Source organism: Papaver somniferum, chromosome 1 (genome assembly GCF_003573695.1).
Source record: "Papaver somniferum cultivar HN1 chromosome 1, ASM357369v1, whole genome shotgun sequence".
In the NCBI taxonomy this organism is placed as follows: domain Eukaryota; kingdom Viridiplantae; phylum Streptophyta; class Magnoliopsida; order Ranunculales; family Papaveraceae; genus Papaver; species Papaver somniferum.
Genome location: NC_039358.1, coordinates 136878032 through 136898561, shown reverse-complemented (window position 1 = coordinate 136898561; position 20530 = coordinate 136878032). Strand labels below are relative to the sequence as shown.

At 35.2% G+C, this 20530-nt stretch overlaps 1 long non-coding RNA gene across 1 annotated transcript; it reads right to left on the bottom strand.

The window, feature by feature from the left end:
• Nucleotides 1-825: 825 nt before the first annotated feature.
• Nucleotides 826-18978, bottom strand: LOC113333003. Its single transcript, XR_003351763.1, has 3 exons — nt 18849-18978; nt 12588-12590; nt 826-835 (listed from the first exon to the last, which is right to left on the bottom strand). It is a non-coding gene; the product is annotated as an uncharacterized LOC113333003 (long non-coding RNA).
• Between the last annotated feature and the right edge of the window lie 1552 nt (nt 18979-20530).

Below are 20530 nucleotides of genomic sequence, written 5' to 3'. Positions count from 1 at the left end.
ACATTGGTCTTTGGTACCATCCGAGTTATTCCTTGTATTTGATTAGGACTCGCTGATTTCTATTAGCTTGAGTAAATCAAAACAAGAGAGAGATATTAACTCCTTGAGATACTTTTACCTAGATTGAGTTTGACTGTCTAGTTGATTCTCTAGAAAGTATTTCGGAGTTAGTCCATACAGATTGCTAAGCGAAATATTGGGTGGTGTTGTTAGACCCCCGCTTTTTCAATTGGTATCAGAGGAGGCAAACACGTTCAAGACCTTACAAGTCTGTGTTTGTAGCGATCTGACTCTATGGACAAGAGCATCTCTGATAACGCAACATCAGTTCAGATCCACTCACGTGAATCTCAAAGGATTTTTGAGAAAAGCTCTAAAACTTGTCCAGTAATTGAATCCACCTTCGACTGGAAAAAATCTATTGATGAACAGTTGGATGATCTTTCAGATGATAGTGATTCAGAAGAGGGATAAAGTATTGATGAGGAAGTCTCTCAATATATCAAGTTGTTTGACCGTGCTTTGCAGGAAAAGAAGTCAACATCCTGCTTGAGAAAATATATGGGTCCTCTTTGTCAAGAAAACAGAAAGTTGAGAAAACTCTTTAAAGGTTATGATAGTGGATATAAACTCTTACAATCTACCTTTAAAGATCATGAAGAAGATATTCGCACAAAAAAATCTAAGTGTGACACTCTTTTTCGAAATCTCTTCGTGTTGAAAGAAAGACTTGCAGAAACTGAAGCAAGACATGAATCTCAACAAAAACGGTTTAGTGACAAAGAGCACAGTCTTCTCTCCAAAGAAAAATCCTTGAAGACTGAGCTTGCAACTGCTCTTAATAAAGTAAAATCACTGTAAAAGATTCTGAGTAGATTGATCAATTTTATCCCTACAAAATTATCTTCTATGCTTGGAGCATGTAAAGAACAACGTGATACACGTGGTCTGGGCTATAAAGGAATAGACGCTCCAAAATCTAGTAAGATCAATTTTATTAAAGCTACTAATAATTCTCCATGTGAAAAACCTTTGGCAGCCTGCAATGGTCCTAAAAAACAGGAGTCTACTTCTTCTAAATTTGCTCACAAGAGGACGGTTAAAAGTAATTCCTTTAACTGCTATTACTGCGGGAATAAAGGACATTCTGAGCTAAGATGTCGTTTTCGGTTTAGGAATGAAAAGCTTCATAACATTCTTACTTGGATGTCTAAGGAAGTCATTAAACCGATTTCACACATTGTTAGAAAAGGCACCTTCAACATTCAAGAAATGTACCGTGATAAGTCATTTCTCAATTGTGTGTTCAAAACAAAAAATGCCTACAATGAAAGAAGAAAGAGTGACGACAGGATACTGACCCTGCAAAGAAAAAAAGGCATAGGAGAAAAATGGAAAGGTTATGTTCCTCATCTCTCCCTGAAGGAAGCTGTAAATCCAAGACTTCTGCTCCAGACTTCTTGCATATCAACAATCGAGTCTCAGATCTGAAAATCAGCATAAACAGACTCAAACGAAGCATCAAGAAAACATGGAAAGCAGTCGACTCAGGTATTCCTAAATCTTCTCTTGATAAAACTTCTTCAGCTTCGACGAGTAATGTATCTCTAAATACCTTTGAAAAAGGAAAATAAGAAGTGAATATTGATGAGCAAGATGTTCATCTTAATACACTATGACTGCTTAAAGTTGCATCCTTCTTTTAAGCAAAAGATGGATGCTCTTTGTTCTTAGGATTTGCTTATCTTGAGAAAGTTTTCAGGGTTGTATTGAGTTCTTTGTTAAGTTTTGTTTTCTTCCATATATTTCTTGTTTCTCTCCTTTTCCCGGGTCTCACATATGTGTTGACCAAGTACACGTACCAGGCCCATACAGACGTCATTGTGCCTAGGGTTTCTTGGAACACCATTTAAATACAGTGTTCCATAAGGTCAAAAGATTCTACTTGATTCTTTTTGTGCGGGAACAATGGATGGAAACAACAAGGTTGATGAAGTTGACAAGGGAAATTTTCTTGAGGTGAATCTTGTTTCTATAACATGCTTTCATGTTGTTGATCATGAAAACAAACTACCAGTTCAGATATCATCACAACTGGTAGGAAATATGCTTCAAGACTTTGAAGTAGTACGTGAACAACTCGGAATTGCAACAAGGAATCTTAATTTTCTGAAAAGCAAAATAAAGAAGGCAACTGATGAGCTCTTCCATGTTCAATCTCTCGTTGCTGACAGGGTTTAAGGTGTTTTAAATCAAGTTTCTTGTGTTATTTTTGTTTTGCCTAGTATGTCTTCTTTTTTGTTTAGTTGGAAAAATAACTAGTGCTTGAATAACAATGATTGTGACTACACATAGCTATTATTGTTCATCTTCATGTTCTTTTTTAGGTTTTGGTTTAAAAAATTCTAAAAATATTTGGAGGATGGTGCTTTTGCAGTATTTAATCTTTATGATTTGTTATATTGCAACTTGTTACGGGATATTGGTGTTTACGTCCGTGAACTATGTTTGTCCCATACCTTGTCAAAAGTAAAGTCGTTTGTGATCGATATTCATGTATTGGTTAAAGAATGAATGGACTTTTGACAATTACAAAAGTTAAGCCTATATTGTCAATCTTTGACGGAAGATAGGTTAAAATCTTTTGTTTGCAAGGATTATGTCTATTGAATGTCGTTATGCAAATAGTGATGGGAGATAGAATGAATCCTTGTGTATTCCACAGTATTGATCTTTACTGATCCATATTTTATGCAATAATGTGAGGCTCCGTAATGTGTCTTATGTTGAGCACTAAACAACCAAGTTGATTATTTTTTATTACTTTGTTGTTGCTCCGAAGGTACTATATGTCGAGCATTATGAACTAAATTAATCATCTTGTTTGGTTATTTAGTTATTACTCCATAAGTTTTTCTCGTGTTGAGTATATGAACGGTTAAGCTAATCATTCCTTATGGTTAAACTTAGTCGTAGCTCCGTAAGTTTACTTATGTTGAGCATAATCAATTAAATTGATCACTTTTTGTGTTTAATTTGGTTGCGTATTCCGATTAAATTAATCATGGGTTTACTTGTGATTAATTTGATTGAGTTTTTGGATATAAAAATCATTCTTATGATTTTAGTGTCCAATAAAAATCCTTCTTTTCTTTTGAAATTAAGGTCGCTCGTTGTTGTTCTCTCGGGAATGACATCAAATGGGGGAGAGTTCTTTTGAACTTGTGCTTAATGGTCATATCTTGAGGGGTGTGCGGCTGTGGAATTTTAGAGGGGTTATCTTGTATCTTTAAACTCCTTGATGAATGCATTTAGCTTCGGCTTTATGATTGCATCTAAATTAGTTGGCAGGTATTTTTTCTTTTAGTCATGAAATGTCTCTTACGAAAATTTCATTATGATCCCGTTCTTGTACCTATGCCAATTTTATTGACAAAAGGGGAAGAATTAATATGTATTTCACACTAAAAAATACATATGGTTTTCGGATCATTGTGTAAGGGGGAGTGGTTTCCATGTGAGATGGAGTATTGACTAAGGGGGAGTGATACATATCACCATAGTATTATTGTTGAAGTTGTGATACAATTGAACTTTGACGCTGTGTAATAATACTATGACACTGTATAACAATGATCGAGAATTATTTTTTCTCATTGTTATAGCTACGGATCTTCAAAAACGGTGATGCTAAACTTACAACCTTTGGGATCATTGGAGTACTTGGAAATGACGAAGATTTCGAGGAACGTTGAAGATTAGACATGTGGAATAGGAGCTACTAAAGTTTCATTATTTTTTTTTGTATTCCATATGTATTAATAGTTTTTTTACTAAAATTGACAAAGGGGGAGATTGTTAGATCATTGCTCGGTCGAACTCGCATGCGTTGCTATCTCAAGCATGTTTGTCAATGTTAGTGATCAAAACTATAAGTCTTGATTTCTAGTCTACTATAGCTAAGTCTCGGACTAGGATCGAAAGTGTAGTTGAGCTCAAGGACTTCATGGCGATTCATCATACAAGAAGAAGAACTACTCAAGGAACCGGTGGAACTTCTCGACCAAAAGGTATGTGAAGACTTGAACTTATCTATCACTCAAAAGTCTATCTATTCTATCTCCTACTTCTTGAGACAAAAAATCGTATGCTATATATAGACTTTGATTATACACAGTTGGTATTTCAAGTCGAGTATACCTCGCCTATCTATATCTCGAAATATGTGTTTGTAAGCTTTTCGCTTCGACCAAGTTTATCTTTACCTAGTGGCGAAAGTCATGATATGTTTTAATCACTTTGAAAATTGCTTTGACGAAGAATGTTTCAATGATTTGAATGAGAGTTTAGATTACATAACCAATGTGGACATAAGCATTGTTGTGGAAACACATTTATGTATAAGTCATATTCCTTGAACCAAAGTTTGCGAACTTTGTTGATCAAGAGAACCGGAAGAATGGCGTGAGCCAAGTCCGCGAACTCATTCCACGAACTGCCGAAGTTCTCAAACCCGAGAATTTATGCTGGAGTTGACAAACTAGTGCGTGAAGCTAAGTCCGCGAACCGGCAAAGTTCTCATCCCGAGAATTTCTGCTGGAGTTTGTAAACTCTGCCCAATGACTTAAGTCCGCGAACCAAGTCTGCGAACTTAAGAAGGTTATATATCTGAAGATGATTTCTGAACTTAAACTTAAAAAGACTAAGGAATGCAGTTTGCAAACTGTGGCTATAAAAGTTCATGAAACGATTTGAGTGAATCAAATCATCTTTGCTTCAATTGTGTCTTGTGTGGTTACATAAGAATTCCTTGCAATTGAACAACTCTCTAACTAGTTCATTTGAGTCATGTGAACTAGTTATGGTGAAGAAGAACACGGTTGATATAAAATGCTCATATGGCAAACCTTTTGGTTAACTATTATTGAACCAACAAGTGCATACGTTCGGGTACGGTTAACAAACCTAGAAGCGTGCATTTCAATTGTATGTAACAAGCTAAGTTTTCGATCTAACGGTTGAGAAATATTAGCTTGAATCTAAATCAGGTTTTCATCTAACGGTGGATATTGATTGCTTTTTTACCAAGGTAACTTAATGGCAAACCCTGATTTGAAAAGACTATATAAGGGACATCTAGTATCAATGCAAAACTAATCCCCACACCTTACGTGTGATACTAGTTTGCGTGCTAGAGTCGGTTCTCCTTTAACCTTTGGTTTTCTTCTTCTAAAACCATGTTAACGACTTAAAGACTTCATTGGGATTGTGAAGCCAGACCGATACTACTTTATCGTAGTTGTGTAATCTGATCTTGCATCTTCTATCGTACGAGTACAATCATATCGATTGGCTTGAGATTGATATCTTCGATAGGCAAGATATAAAAAGTAATCACAAAAATCTTCGTCTCATCGTTTGTCATTCCGCAACATCTTGTTTTGCTACCGTACGATTAAGATTGTTGTGAGGTGATTGAAAACTCTAGGTTGTTCTTTGGGAATATAAGACCGGATTATCAATTGGTTCTTGTTCACCTTGATTACTATCAAAAGACAGAACAAAACCTTTTAGGGTTTATCTGTGGGAGATAGATTAATCCTTCGATAGACTTGTCTGTGTGAGACAGATTTGTTTGTCATCAAGTCTTCGACTTTGGGTCGTAGAAACTCTTAGTTGTGGGTGAGATCATCTAAGGGAATCAAGTGCGCAGTATCCTGCTGGGATCAGAGGCATAGGGAGTTCAACTGTACCTTGGATCAGTGGGAGACTGATTGGTGTTCAACTACAGTCCAATCTGAAGTTAGCTTGGAGTAGGCTAGTGTCTGTAGCGGCTTATTACAGTGTGTGTTCAATCTGGACTAGGTCCTGAGGTTTTTCTGCATTTGCGGTTTCCTCGTTAACAAAATTTCTGGTGTCTGTGTTATTTCAATTTCCACAATATATTGTTTTATCTTTATAATTGAAATAATACAGGTTGGTGTTAGATCATCAATTAGAGTAATCCAACCTTTGGTTGTTGATTGTCATTGATTGATCCTCGGATATTTACCATCCGAGTTATTCCTTGTATTTGATTGTGAATCACTGATTTCTATTAGCTTGAGTAAATCAAAACAAGAGAGAGATATATTAACTCCTTGAGATAATTTTACCTAGATTGAGTCTGACTCTCTAGAAAGTATTTCGGAGTTAGTCCATACAGATTGCTAAAAGAAATATTGGGTGGTGTTGTTAGACCCCCACTTTTTCACTTTTGAATAGAAGTAAACGATTTACCAGAGATAAACCTAGATTATCAGTTAAACCCCATGATTGTGCCCCTCCTAAAAATAGGGATATTGTCGACACTGATGATGAGGATATGGCACAATGCTTTAAGTGTAAGGGTTTTGGTCATTTTGCCAATGAATGTCCAAATATGAGAAAATACATTGGGAACACGGGTCTTGCTGCAACTCTTGATGAAACATCTGATCACTATGATTCAACTGAAGATGAAAAATTAAGTGTAGCACTCATTGGCGACAACATTAATTTTGATAATTGTAGCAATACTCACATCAACCTTGATAATTTTCTTGGAGAAATATCTTCGACCACATTGGAGGATGAAATGGATTTTGTTATGACTAATGAAAACTCTACCTCACATGTTTCAGGTACTTCACTTTGTTTAGCAGCATATTCGGCTATGGTGCCTGAACCGTCCTCCACTTTGACATGTTCTTATTGTACTATTAAGGGTCGTCAACTGTCTAATTGGTTGGAGTACAAACATAAAGTAAGACATGTCAACAAACTGCACCGGAGAGCTAATCGATTAGCAAACAAGCTCAAACTTATGCTAAAGTAAAATTCATACGAGGTATGTCTTTTTAGTTCATCTCCTAATAAGTTGATTTCTAAGAATAATGTTAGATATCTAAAGAAAAGAACTAGGACCTATAAAAAGGAGTATAGAAAATACGGTGCATGAACCATGTGGTGAAAAGATTATTGTTCACCCCAACACAGTCTAATTGTGTTGAAAGTGCATCTTGTCTCATATACCCACATTTCGAAAAGAGACAAGAGTTGTGCACAGTTGAGCTATATGATCAGAAGCTATTCTAGGTTGTTTTATTTTCTTGAAGTTTCTTTTCTAATTTTCTGGTTATTCTTTTCATATCAACAACTAATGATATTGAAAATATTGCTCAATATTTGAATATAAAAAAAGGAGGGTGAGAATCGACATTCCTACCCTTTTTAAGGTTCTGTGTGTTGATCGTATGTGAGCCCTATTACTATATATATAGGTTCGGTAACCCTTCCTTCTCTGAAACTCTTTTTCATCAAAAGGTTTCTTGTTGATCTATTCCTCTTGTGTGCTTTTTCACAAACCCCATATTTTTATGGAGACTCCAAGCACCATCTCTTCTGATGGAAAATATGTTAATATGATTGTTAAGCCATCCGTCATGAAGGAAAAAGAAAAATCTCATTCCTCTACAACTATGAAGAGAAAAGGGAAGATTATGAAGAAACCAAGGGCTAACACCTCAAATCTTCAGAAGTTTTCTGTTGTTCTTGAAGAGTTGAAAGAAACAAGGATGGAGATTCAACAAATAAAGGTTGTTGTTCTAATAACTCTTGAAATTCAGAAGGCCCTGGTTCGACAACAGTCAAAAAGGTTTGTTGGAATTGGCTCCTTTCTTCATGAACCATATGTTCCAATGTCTGTTGACGACAAGGAGTTTGGAGACGATAAAGAATTTTTCAAGAATCCTAATGTCTAGGAAACTTCTTATGAGAATTTATTCTTATGTTTAAGAAGGATAACTAGGGTTTGGAATAACATTATTTGTGATTACACATAGCTATTTCAACGATTTTCATCTTGCAATGTTTTTAGATTTATTTATTTAAATTCTAAAGTTATTTGAAAGATGATGTTTGAAGTATTTAATCTTTTTGATTTCATATATTGCAAATTGCTTATGAGATATATATGTGTTTACGTTTGTGAACTATGCTTATCTCATATATGTCCAAAAGTTAAGTCTATTGTGTCATTATACAAATATTGATGAAAGATAAAATGAACTTGTGAATATATTCCACAATATTAATCTTTCCCTGATCCACTTTTATGTGAAAGTACTGTATGGCTCCGTAAGTTTTCTTATATTGAGCATTTCCGATTAAATTAATCAATAAGATCTTCTTGTGGTTAATTTATTCTAGTTTACTGGATACAAATCCATGTGAATTGTTAATGTCCAAAGAAATCCTTCTTTTCTTGTAAAAGTAAGGTCGCTCATGTTTTTATCTTGGGAATGACATCAAATGGGGGAGAGTTCTTAATTGAACTTGTGATTAATTGCCATATCTTTGAGGGGAGTACGGTTGTGGAATATTGTAGGAGTTATCTTATATCTTTATAAACTCCTTGATGAATACACTAAGTTTCGACTACGTGAAATCATCGAAACAAAGTTGATATGTTCTCTTTTAGTCATGAAGTATTTTATTTTTTTAAATTTCATTATGATTTAGTAGTTTTCGTACCTTTGCCAATTTATATTGACAAAAAGGGGGATAATTATTTGGTAGTTCACACTACATACATATGGTTTACGGATCATTATGTAAGGGGGGTGGTTTTCATTGTAAGATGAAGTATTGACTAAGGGGGAGTGATACATATCACTACAGTATTATTTCAAAGTTGTGATACAATTGGACTTTGATTATCTATAGTAATACTATGACAATGTATAACAATGATTAAGAACATCTTTTTTCTTATTGTTATGGCTACGGACTGAGTTGAACACGTTCAGAATCGCTGAAATACTTGGAGTAGCGAAGAATTCAAGGAATGTTGAAGAGCCAAGGAAATCAAGCATGATGGATGAGAAGCTACAAAGTTTATTTATATTGTAATCCATATGCATTGATAGTTTTGTCACTAAAATTTACAAAGGGAGAGATTGTTAGAGCACTGCTCAGTCGAACTCGCAAGCGATGCTATCTCAAGCTTGTTTGTCAAGTTTAGTTGATCAAAACTATATACTTGTTTTCTAGTCTACTTATAGCTACATCTCTGATTAGGATAAAATGTGTAGTTGAGCTTTAGACTTCACGACGTTCACCAATTGAAGACGAAGATCTACTGAGGAGCTTGGAGGAACTTCATCAACAAAAGGTCTGTGGAGACTAAAACTTATCTATCACTCAGAAGTCTATTCTATTCTATCTTTTAACGAGACTAAGTCGTATAGCTATATAGACTTTTACATTATACACATTTGATATTTCGAGTCGAGTTTATCTTGCTTATCTTTTTCTCGAAATATGTGTTGGAAGCTTTTTGCTTTAGTTATGTTCATCATATTCTTGTCGAGTTTAGTTTGAAACAATTTATTGTTGGAAACTAAATATAAGTCAAAAGATGATCATGTGAAAATTACCTTGAACATCTTATATGATTTGTGTGAGACAATCATTTGATGTTAGCTTAGGAAGTTTCGTATTGATCATTCGATCACTTGAAAATTACTTGAAGCTAATGGTTTGTGTGAGACAACCATTGTCGTCTTCCAAGGATGTTTCAATGATTGAAATGAGAGTTTGGAACGTTTACCCATGTCTGGATACAACACGGTATGCATACCTAGTATGCGAACTGTTTTGTAATGATTCAGGTCTGGGAACCTTGTTTGCGTACCTAGTATGCGAACGGTTTTACCCGAGAAGGTCCGGGAACCTTGTTTATGTACCTAGTATGCGAACGGTTTTACCTGAGTTGGGTCCGAGACGGTTGTTCGCGAACCGGGTTTGCGAACGGCTTGACTAGGATAAGGTCCGGAGCTATTGTTCGCGTACCTGGTTGGCGAACACAGTGGTAAAGTTCTAGAATCGGTCATGTACTCATGAACTGATACATTTATGATCTAAGGAATGCTTGCAAACCGTTGCTTAATGTTCATGAATTGATTCTTGTATAAGTACTTTGTACGATACGAATCAAACCAATTTCAATTCAATTTGTTCATGTATATTTCTATGAGATAGTGAACAATTGAACAACTCTATTTGAAACACAATTAGATTCATTTGATTATCTTTAATGATTGATTGGTCTTTATATTTGATAAATACGGCTAAGACAAAAGTGTTCATATGGCTAACTTCGGTTAACTATTATTGAGCCAACTCAATATACACGTTTAGGTACAGTAACCCATATCTAAATGAAGGTATATTTCATTTGTGTGTAACAAGCTAAGACCATCTAACGGTGGAGATTGATTGCTTTATTTTTAAGCAGACTTAGATTGAATCTTAAATCAGGTTTTCATCTAAAGGTGAATACTGAATGCTTTGTTACTAACCTATCTTAGCTTTGATTGAAAGCAACCCTGATTTGAAAGACTATATAACGGAGAACTCTAGCAATGGGAAAACCTAATCCCCACACTTCTGTGTGTTCCTAGTTGCGTACTAGAGTCGATTCTTCTTTAACCTAGGTTAATGACTTGAAGACTTCATTTGGATTCGTGAAGCCAGATCCAACTATTTTCTCTGTAGTTGCGTATTCTGATATTACTTGTTCAATTGTATTGAGTTTTATCTTCTCTAAGATTTACTCGAGATTTATCTCCGATAGGTAGATATAAAAAGTAATCACAACAGTTCTCCGTCTCAGACTCTTGTGATTCCGCAATAACTTTTCCTGTTAATCAGTTGAATTATTGTGACTCGAGGTGATCGATATTTCTAGGATGCTCTTCGGTATTATAAGACCAGATTATCAATTGATTCCTGTTCACCTTGATTTTATCAAAAGACAGAACAAAAACCGAATAAAGAATAGTCATATATGTGGGAGACAGATTTGTTTATAAGTCTTCGACTTTGGGGTGATAATAAAAGCAAACTTGCTGAAAGCTATATTCACTAGATTCAGGACTATGTCATCAATATCACCTCCCATGATCAGATCTACGACACCTTCATATCCTCACAATTTTTTTTTTCTCTACTTAATAAATTCATGCAAGTTATCTTTTTTGCGTAGTCTTAATTCTTGTATCATTTTTAAAGGCACCAATACTGCTCTGAAATCTAGCTACCTTCTTGAATTGTTGGTAATATGGTCTTTCATGGATGTATAGTTCAATTGTTTTTTTTTTTAATTTGGAAAACTGTAAAATTGAAATTCTCGGCCAATCAAGCCGATACCATCCGAGTAAACCGATGCGGTCGAAATCACCGGTAAAATCTCGTTTCGGCGAGATAATAAGATTCGTTCGCCCTTGATCCGAGATCGATAATGGGAAAATTAGGCTAAGGCCCAACCCATGGATAACCCATCATACGAGGCCCTTAATTAAAAGAAATTTAAATCTAGGCCCCGAGTTATTAAAGGACATTCATACCCTTTTATATATTGTCAAGCCCATAATTAATAAAATTTAAATTTAGGCCCAAAATTATTAAAATACAGTGTGAATGTGTAAACAGAAGTTACACATGCATATGGCATGTGTATCCAGAAATTACACATCCTTATGCCATGTGTAATGAAAAGTTACGCATCAAAAAATAGACATCAAAAAGAACGCATACAAAAAATACATGTATCACTTTAATATTCATTTACAATAATTTCTTAGCACGTGTAACTAGAATTTACACACACATTTGTCTAGTGTAATTGAGAGTTACATATGCATCTATCTAGTGTAACTGAGAGTTATACATGCGTCTGATTTGTGCTTTTATGAAGTTTAAATCTTTGTCTTTCCTTCTTGTCTTCCTCCCTCCAAAATGCTTGCATATCTGCAACGAAATAAACATCCATGGATTAGGTTGGATGAACAAAAAGCAAAAAAAAAAAAAAAATTATAGAACAATTGTAAGGCAAAATTCTAGAACAAAGATCACAGAAAATACACATGATAACCTATCTTAGCATGTGTAACTGGGAGTTACACATGCATCCGTCATGTGTAATCATCAGTTACACATCCATATAGATGTGTACGCAAAAGTTACACATACAATATGCATATGTAGTGAACAGTTACACATCCATGCCTTTTTCAGCACCAGAAACAACCACTACTCCTGGTTCTGGTTCTACTTCTACTTCTTCTTCCTTTTTTTACCACAGTTTCATTAGAAAACACACTGAATCTAGCAAAATCATTAACATCTCCTAATGTAATTGGTAGTTACACATGCACTTTCCTAGTATATCTAAGAGTTATATATGCAGTTTCCAAGTGTAACTAAGAGTTACACATGCATTTTCCTAATGTAACTAAGAGAATCAAAGTTCTTGGAGTTTAGTTTTTACCTCCGATAATTGTGTTGCAGTATCTTGAACCTAACACCTTGCTTTCCTATTTGTTGTACCAATTTTAGAATGCAAAAATTACCTAAAAAACTAAATTAAACATAAAAAATCTTGAAACTTGAAAGTGACCAGTTTAGCAAAGAGACCGGTTTCTTCACAACACAATAAAGAAACTTGAAAGCAAGTGAATGTATCTTGAGTCAGAGCCCTCATTCTGCATCCAGGTATGAGTAACAAGCTATAATATACGCAGAATATGACAGAATAGGGTGAATGCATAAAACAAGATATCAATGTTTTCAAGGTATATGCTACTTCCTACTAGCAAGCATTTGTAACACCACTCATAACTTCATAGCACAAAATTAAACATTCCAAACAATCTTCTAGTAAAAGTGAGATATGGAATAGTTTACTTCCCTGTGAACGATGCTTGGTATGTCCTCTATAACTTGATTGTTTATGGTCATAATTAGTATATCATGGTAAAGAAGATGAGTTAGTGTCAACTATGCAGAAGTAGTTACTTTCGATAGGAGCCGTAATTTTTGCTTCAATACAAGAGAGAGTTGTCAACAACAGCAGCACCACCACCACCAGAGAGGTAGTATTACTATTATTGTTGTCTTAATAATAATCAACATCTACAGATTGAGACACCAATCCAAAACATCAATTGATCTTCATATTCTTCTCTATCATCTCAAGTCTTACTTAATCATACCTCCTAACTCATACAAAATGTGTAATCAGCTGGTATACATACAAAATGCATGTGTAATTGGGAGTTACACATACCATGTGCATGTGTAACTTGGAGTTACATATGCATATGACATGTGTAATTGTGAGTTACACATGCACCCGTAATACACAAACTACTCAAAAAGTGAAAACAAATAACACTTTTCTGATCAATTAAAGGAGATTAATCAGTTTGTCTTACTACAACATATGGGACATAAGTATCTAAAGTATTGCTATCACGAAGAATATGTATTAACAGTTTAACACGGATATCAATAAATGGAGAGATCTATTTTGTGCAAGGCGTATGACATAAATGATATAGAATAAATCGCGTTATCGGTACCAGTAACAGGAGTAGGGAAACTTACTGTTTTCATGTACCCTTCATATGAAGGAACCTTCTGTCCTGAGAAAGGAACCTGGAAAGGAGCTTTAAGATGCATAGCTCAAATAACGCCGTTTTGCCGCTTCCAGTTGGCACCGAAATGACCATGTTCATGTCAGAGAAGTAACAACCAGCAAAGCACCCACTCTGCAACGAATTTAAATACCTGCATCCGCAAGAATAAGATAAACTATTATAACAACTTACTAGTTCAGATCAAGCAAACAACCGAAGTTGAAAACTCACGAGCCACTTAGTACTTAATTTTTTTTTGGTGCTACTTCCGTGCAGTTTAAATAGTAAAACTCAAGAAGCCAGTCAAGAATGGCAGTGACAACATAAACCGCACTACCTTTATATACAAAAGAAAGAATAAATGAGTGATCAAGTATAACAGACCAACTGACTCGCAATTTTGAAATTTTCCGAGACGGTAGTCTCACTGGGTACCCTAACCTAACTGCTTGTCAGAAACATGCAATGGAATTTGTTTATCAATCAATGTAGTAACTGTAAGAAACATTTTTGTGCAGTTTAAATGTGATTTCAAGTGACAGTGTCATCTCGAATATGAATGCTCTTACCACATTTTTTACGTAGGAAGCTACTTTATATGCCAAACAGATACTGAATTTAGGACGACATATCTACTGGCGGAAGAATAAATAATACAACATGAGATCTTCTATTTTGGGTGCACCAACAGATGCAATCAAACTACACATTCCACCTGAATTTGAAAGGCTCAGGAAAATCAAACACTGACTTCAAAGCATATGAATCCACAAGGTAGCTCATGTTTTCGAGCACGGAGGCCAGGTACCAAAATGTATCAGAATCTCCTACGCTTGACTTGTACACAAGGCATCAAAATGTTTCATCAGTGAAATGAAATCAATAACCAAAATACCAAATAACTCCAAGAAATAGAGATTTGATCCGTTGTTTAAGAAGATCACCATAAAATTTATCATCAGTCAAAATCAAACAATGCTCATTGCACATTATCTAAACTTCAGACAATTCAAACTCTTACTGTCTTGGACACCTGTAGCCACATCTTTTTAAGAGATTGTATCCACCATAATACGGTACGTTTTAAGTCCTTGAACTGAAACCATAAGCCATTACCCTGCAGAATTTAGAAAACAGTGACAGAAATCATCAAATTGCAAATGAACAATCATCAAATTATTATCATTGAATGCAATAGCTTACCGAGGTTCTCCATGTTTGGAATAGTAGCTGAAACTGCTGCCTTGCTAGCTTGCACCTGAACTTTGTAACTGCAACCTAAGCATACATCTAATCTCACCACCAAGTCCATTCTGCAGCTTCAATTGCAACCACCATCAGTTTCACTGCCTGAAATTCAGCATAGTCAATAACAAACATAATCAAGAAGAGACATTTTCCGTCTTTATACTAAAGCTTCAATGAAAGGACAAACAAAAAGTTTCAAGGTTGGAAGAAAATAAAATAAGAACTAGACATTCAATAAACAACCAAGATAATATAGCATATGGAAGCAATTCCAAAGTTTACTCAGTTTTGATAAATATATCACATACATTTAACACATCAAAATTGCGCACTCTCCTAATATTTTTGAAGCACACACTTAAACTCAGTTCAAACAACAAGGAAAACAATTTTCAGGTGTGTGTTGAGTACTTACCATCGATGAATGCGTTTGTACAGATTGGCTTCTGCTTACTCCCTAGTAACACTAAGCAGACAGTCTATTTACTCCCTAGTAACACCTCCTCTTTTCTGCTCTTAGTCTTCACAAATCTCACACATAAAAAATCTACAAAATCAACAAACTCTGATCTAGTCAAAAATCAATACTGCTTTTCGAAAATATCAAATTGAAAATACAAATTTACACATGCGGATTACAAATATGGAATCTGATTTTCAATCAGGATAAAATTATTGAAAGATCTAATGGATTCTCCACGAAGAACACTAAATTTTTTGCGAAATTTGTAACTCAAAATGAAGAGAAATAAGAGACGCAAGTATATTTGAAGGCTAATTATGAATCAGATAATAAAATCGAAGTGAAATCGAAGTTTTAGGGTTTCAAAATCTTAATATAAATTTTCAGAACCGAAATATGAAAAAAAGTTAAAAGGAAACTTATCTTTTATGTTGTTTTTGTTGATGCAATCTTCAGATTTCTTTGTTGATGGCGTGTTTATTCAATTAATCTTCGTTGCAGGCTCAGTAACCCATTACAGTTGAAGATTTAGTGAAAATTTAAAGTCGCAACTCCTTTTCTTCTGGATTGGATTGATTGTTTGAAGGATCGATTAGCTTTGAGTTAATCTCAATTTATGTTTTAAGGTTGAGTCGATTGCAGATGGTTCAGGTTTTGAGATCGATTACAGGCTGAGATTTTGGAGAGAAAAAGGTTTGGACAGAGAAAGAGAATAATGAAATGAAAATATCTTGTGATATTCCTCTTGTATAAATACAAAAGGGTAGTGTTGTCATTATTAAAATTCGGTAACAATTAATTATGGGCCAGATTTGAAGAAATTTTGATTTTTTGGGCATAGTAATATCAAAATCTAAAAGTATGGAGCTGACAATGAAGGATCCATTTAGTGGGGCTTCTATATGTTGAACCCATATAGAAAGAATGATTTTTTAGGGACCATGGTTTTTTTGAGGGGACCATTGTTTTATTAGGCCACCTTCCCTATAGTGATAAGGGGTGTCCTAAAACGTTGAAATGACTAACCTACCCTTAACCTAATTTAATTTAAAACTAACCTAGTAACCACCTATATATATAACCACCACCTCCTCCCACCACCACCACCCACCACCGCCGATTACCACCACCTCCTATTATCACCACCACCAACCACCGATTACCACCACCACCGCCCGCCACCGCCGATTACCACCACCACCACCTCCGATTATCACCACCACCAACCACCGATTACCACCACCACCTCCTCCCACCACCACCACCACCACCGCCTATTTAAGAAATGTAACAACATCAATGCAATCACAATTAAGTTCTGTTACATGATAATTTTATCGAGTATAAAAGACGCCAGCCGCAGCCTGATTCTGTCATGGGACCACTCCGGAGGTATTTTCCAACAAACCCTTCACTTTAATTTGATTTTGATTGCTTCAATCGAATAGAAATCATCAAAATAGGGTTTTAGTAGGAGTTACAGAGCCATGTTCGGTTAGGCCGATTTTCCAAAAAACCCTAGTTTACTAACCGAACTCCTTGAAAATGAAGAACACGAAGAACAGTTCGGTTCTATTGGATTTAAAACTAAGTCACCGAACTCTCTGTTCGGTTGTTTCGCAAAAATATTAAAACTACAAAGTAACCGAACTCCACCCTTAGAACCGAAAAAAACAAATCCAGTCTAACCGAACTGTGTTGTTGTGGCCACTATGTTGAGTTCCAAAATAACCGAACTTAGCCAATAGAGTTCGGTTTTTTCGCAAAAAATTTTAAAACTACAAAGTAACCAAACTTAGCCAATAGACACTGGAACTTCACATTTTTTTTTGTTTGTTAAGTTCGGTAACTTCACAATTTTATCGCAGAAACCGAACTCAAAGTTCGGTTGGTTAGCTGTTAGGTTCAAGTTTGCGAAAGAACCGAACTTTGTAAACTTATATACTCTTATATTACGTAAAGTTCGGTTAGATCAAAAGTGCATGCAGTTTGCGAACCAACCGAACTTTGGTGTAACACTGTAACTCCTAGAAATTCTATTATTAGAGAGTTCGGTAACCTGCGTGTTTGGAACAAGTAACCGAACTACACTTTCAGATGAGTTCGGTTACTTGTTCATCTCACGGGGCAACCGAACTACAACTTCATATGAGTTCGGTTACTTGTTCTTCATATAAAGTAACCGAACTGTTCAAAATCCAGTTCAAATCCGGATCATTTTGAAGATTAACAAATATTCTAGGAGAGGATGGAGATGAAGAATCAGATGAGTTTTCATCATTTGAATACTCAAACTTAGTGAATTGGAAAAAAAAATCTATTTTCCATGTTTTTCTCCTTCATCTTCTCTAACTCTACTCTCTCAATAATTCTACTCAACTAATAATAAACCCATCTTTTAATTTAATCTCACTAATTGTTTTTAACTAAATCATTCACTAATCATCACCCAAAATTAATCAGGAGGGTAATTTAGGTATTAATATAAATATCTAGATAATGGGTGACCTAGATTTACTTCTAATGTCTTTACCCAAAATAAAACCATGGTCCCCAAAAAAATCGTTCTATAGAAAAGGGGTTATAGTATTTTTCACATCGATAATTTTGTCGAGAAGGTCGAGATCGACTACATTGGTCCAACATGAACTTAAGTTGTATTAGGACCCGGGTATTAATAGGGCTGCACAACGGGTAGGGTGGGTAGGATATGGCCTATACCCGCCACCCTACCCGTTTACTGGAGGTTAAGAAAAATTTTACCCGCCACCCTACCCGCCATTAAACGGGTAAGATCCTACCCAACCAATTCTCTGGCGGGTCGGGTAGGGTAGGGTGGCGGGTATAACCGTTTTTTTTTCCATGACTTTCTGAAGTCTGAAGTTCAGACTCTGAACAAGTTCTATTCTCAAGAAACAAAAGTATAACCATAAAAAATGTACAAACAAAAGTATTCTCAAGAAAAGAGTTCTATTCTTTTTGAAATAGACGATGAATCCCAGCCCAATTCCATGTTCTTCATATAACAATATCATCACCAAAAGCTCTTCATATTGACCTTCTTCTTCAATCATCATCTACGATGATGGAATAAGTACTAAGATCACCAAATAAATCTGCATACAAGTTATCTCTTGTTAGATTCAGTGATAATAGTGAATGATTTGATGCAAAGTTCAGTCATAATACCAACATCAAGTAATAATATCACAACAAGTTCTGTATCTGTTAATGTTTGAAAGACAAAATAAGAGGCTAGGAAATTGCTAAATTCTATGAGTTCGAGATAGCAACTATACTTCAAAAAAAAAAGTACAGAACAAGAAGAAGAAGAAACTGCTCCTTTGATAGGTTTAGAACTAACATGCAACTCAGAGCACTGTATTCCACATTGTAACAATGACACCGTTACATGTGCCGGTATCAGTATGGAAAGCTAGAAAAGGCAGAAACCCAGACATGATCATAGTGGTACATGCTACACGACTTGGTAACCATGTGCTTTACGTTGCTTTATATTTCAGAAATAATGTTATCCTAAATCTAAAAGTGCTGAATAAGCATGACATTATCTTATAACCTTAACATATTATGGCCAAACAAAACCATGTGCAAGCATACACAGGAATAATGACAGACGGGAATAACAAGTATATCTCTTGCTATAAGTGATAGAATATCAAATCTTGCAGCATTGCTTTTCCACCAAGTCAGTATATCAAACTTCGAACCATTTTTGTTGTCTTTTGTTGGTGAGTAAATTTGCCACCAACACTATATTTTGCAGTAGACTAGCCACAAAAAGGAAATAAAAACTCGTAATTTGCCATCAAAGATGTACTCTGAGAAGGATTAAATTCGACAATCAGATAGATTGAGTTTTGAAGTAATTTCCACAAGATGTGCTCTAACCTTTTTAACAACCGGGGACATTGAATCACCTGAAATTGAGCAGCAGTGTTGGTATCCTAGATCTTAACTGCTGTGAAAAAGATCAGAAAAGTAGAAGGTGAATTAGGGTTTATAAATGCTACACAAAACTCACTATTTTAAAGAAATCAATAATTGCAAGGATCAAAAATAGAAATCTGGGTTTAGTGAATTTTCACCTGAAAATTAGTTTGGATTTCAAATTAGGAGGAAGAACCACTCACTAAACCCTTCATTAGCTTTGCAAACTCAGATTCCTCGTATTATCTTTTACTGAAATTGAAAAAAATAAAAAATGAAACAAAATTCCTATTATCTTTTACTGAAATTGAAAAAAATAAAAATTGATTATACCTTTCCAATGGTGAGACTAGTTGTTGCAATGCTGCAATTCTTTCTCCGATTTTTTCTTTCTTACCTGTCGATTCATTATCAAAATCACTAATAAAATATCTCTTTATGAAATCTAAATCCTTAATGAGACTAATTACAAAGAGTTTGATGACATGCAAAGATGAATTTTTTTACCTTGACAGGTGCTCCAACTGAAGGTGGGGTTTCTTTTTTAAGCTTCTTATTATTAGTTGTTGTTGTTCTTTTGGTTGTTTGAGAATTCGTACTACTCCCTAAACCTGATACTGGGATTGGATTGTTAGAAGCATACCCATTCTCTCTATCTTCTTGCTCTATCTGTGTAAGGTTTCCAATTTCACCCCAAGTAAAAAAAGGAATCTGGGTTTTACTCATACCTTTGAAAATTAGTTTGGATTTTAAATTAGGAGGAAGAACCACTCACTAAACCCTTCATTAGCTTTGCAAACTCAGATTCCTCGTATCCTGCAACATGCATGAAACACTATGATTTTGCAATCAATTTAACACACAAAAAAAAATGAAACAAAATCAACTTTGAAGTTAGATCTTACCTTGAATCAACCGATTAAAGGGTCCTAAACGAGATCTGTTAACAGATTTGATTTTGATTTGATTATGCTTCTGCGTTCTGGGAGTTTCTCTGCGTAGAGAGTCTTCTGGTTTGAGAAATGAATTCAGTTTTTAGTTTTTACTTTTTAGGTAGAGGAAAACGAAAACCAACGACAGAGATTAAACGAAAACCAACGGCAGAGATCAATAGTATAAAGATCAACGTCAGAGATTAAACGACCAACGACAGAGATCAATAGTATAAATAGGCGGGTATGCTGGTAGGGTAGGATAATTTCGAGCTTTACCCGCCACCCTACCCGTTTACTGGCGGTTAAGAAAATCTTTACCCTCCATATAGTGGATAGGATAGAATACAGTTAAAAAACTGGCGGGCAGGGTTGGCGGGTATGGGTAGGATATGTGCACCCCTAGGTATTAATCTTTTGGGACACTAGTCCCG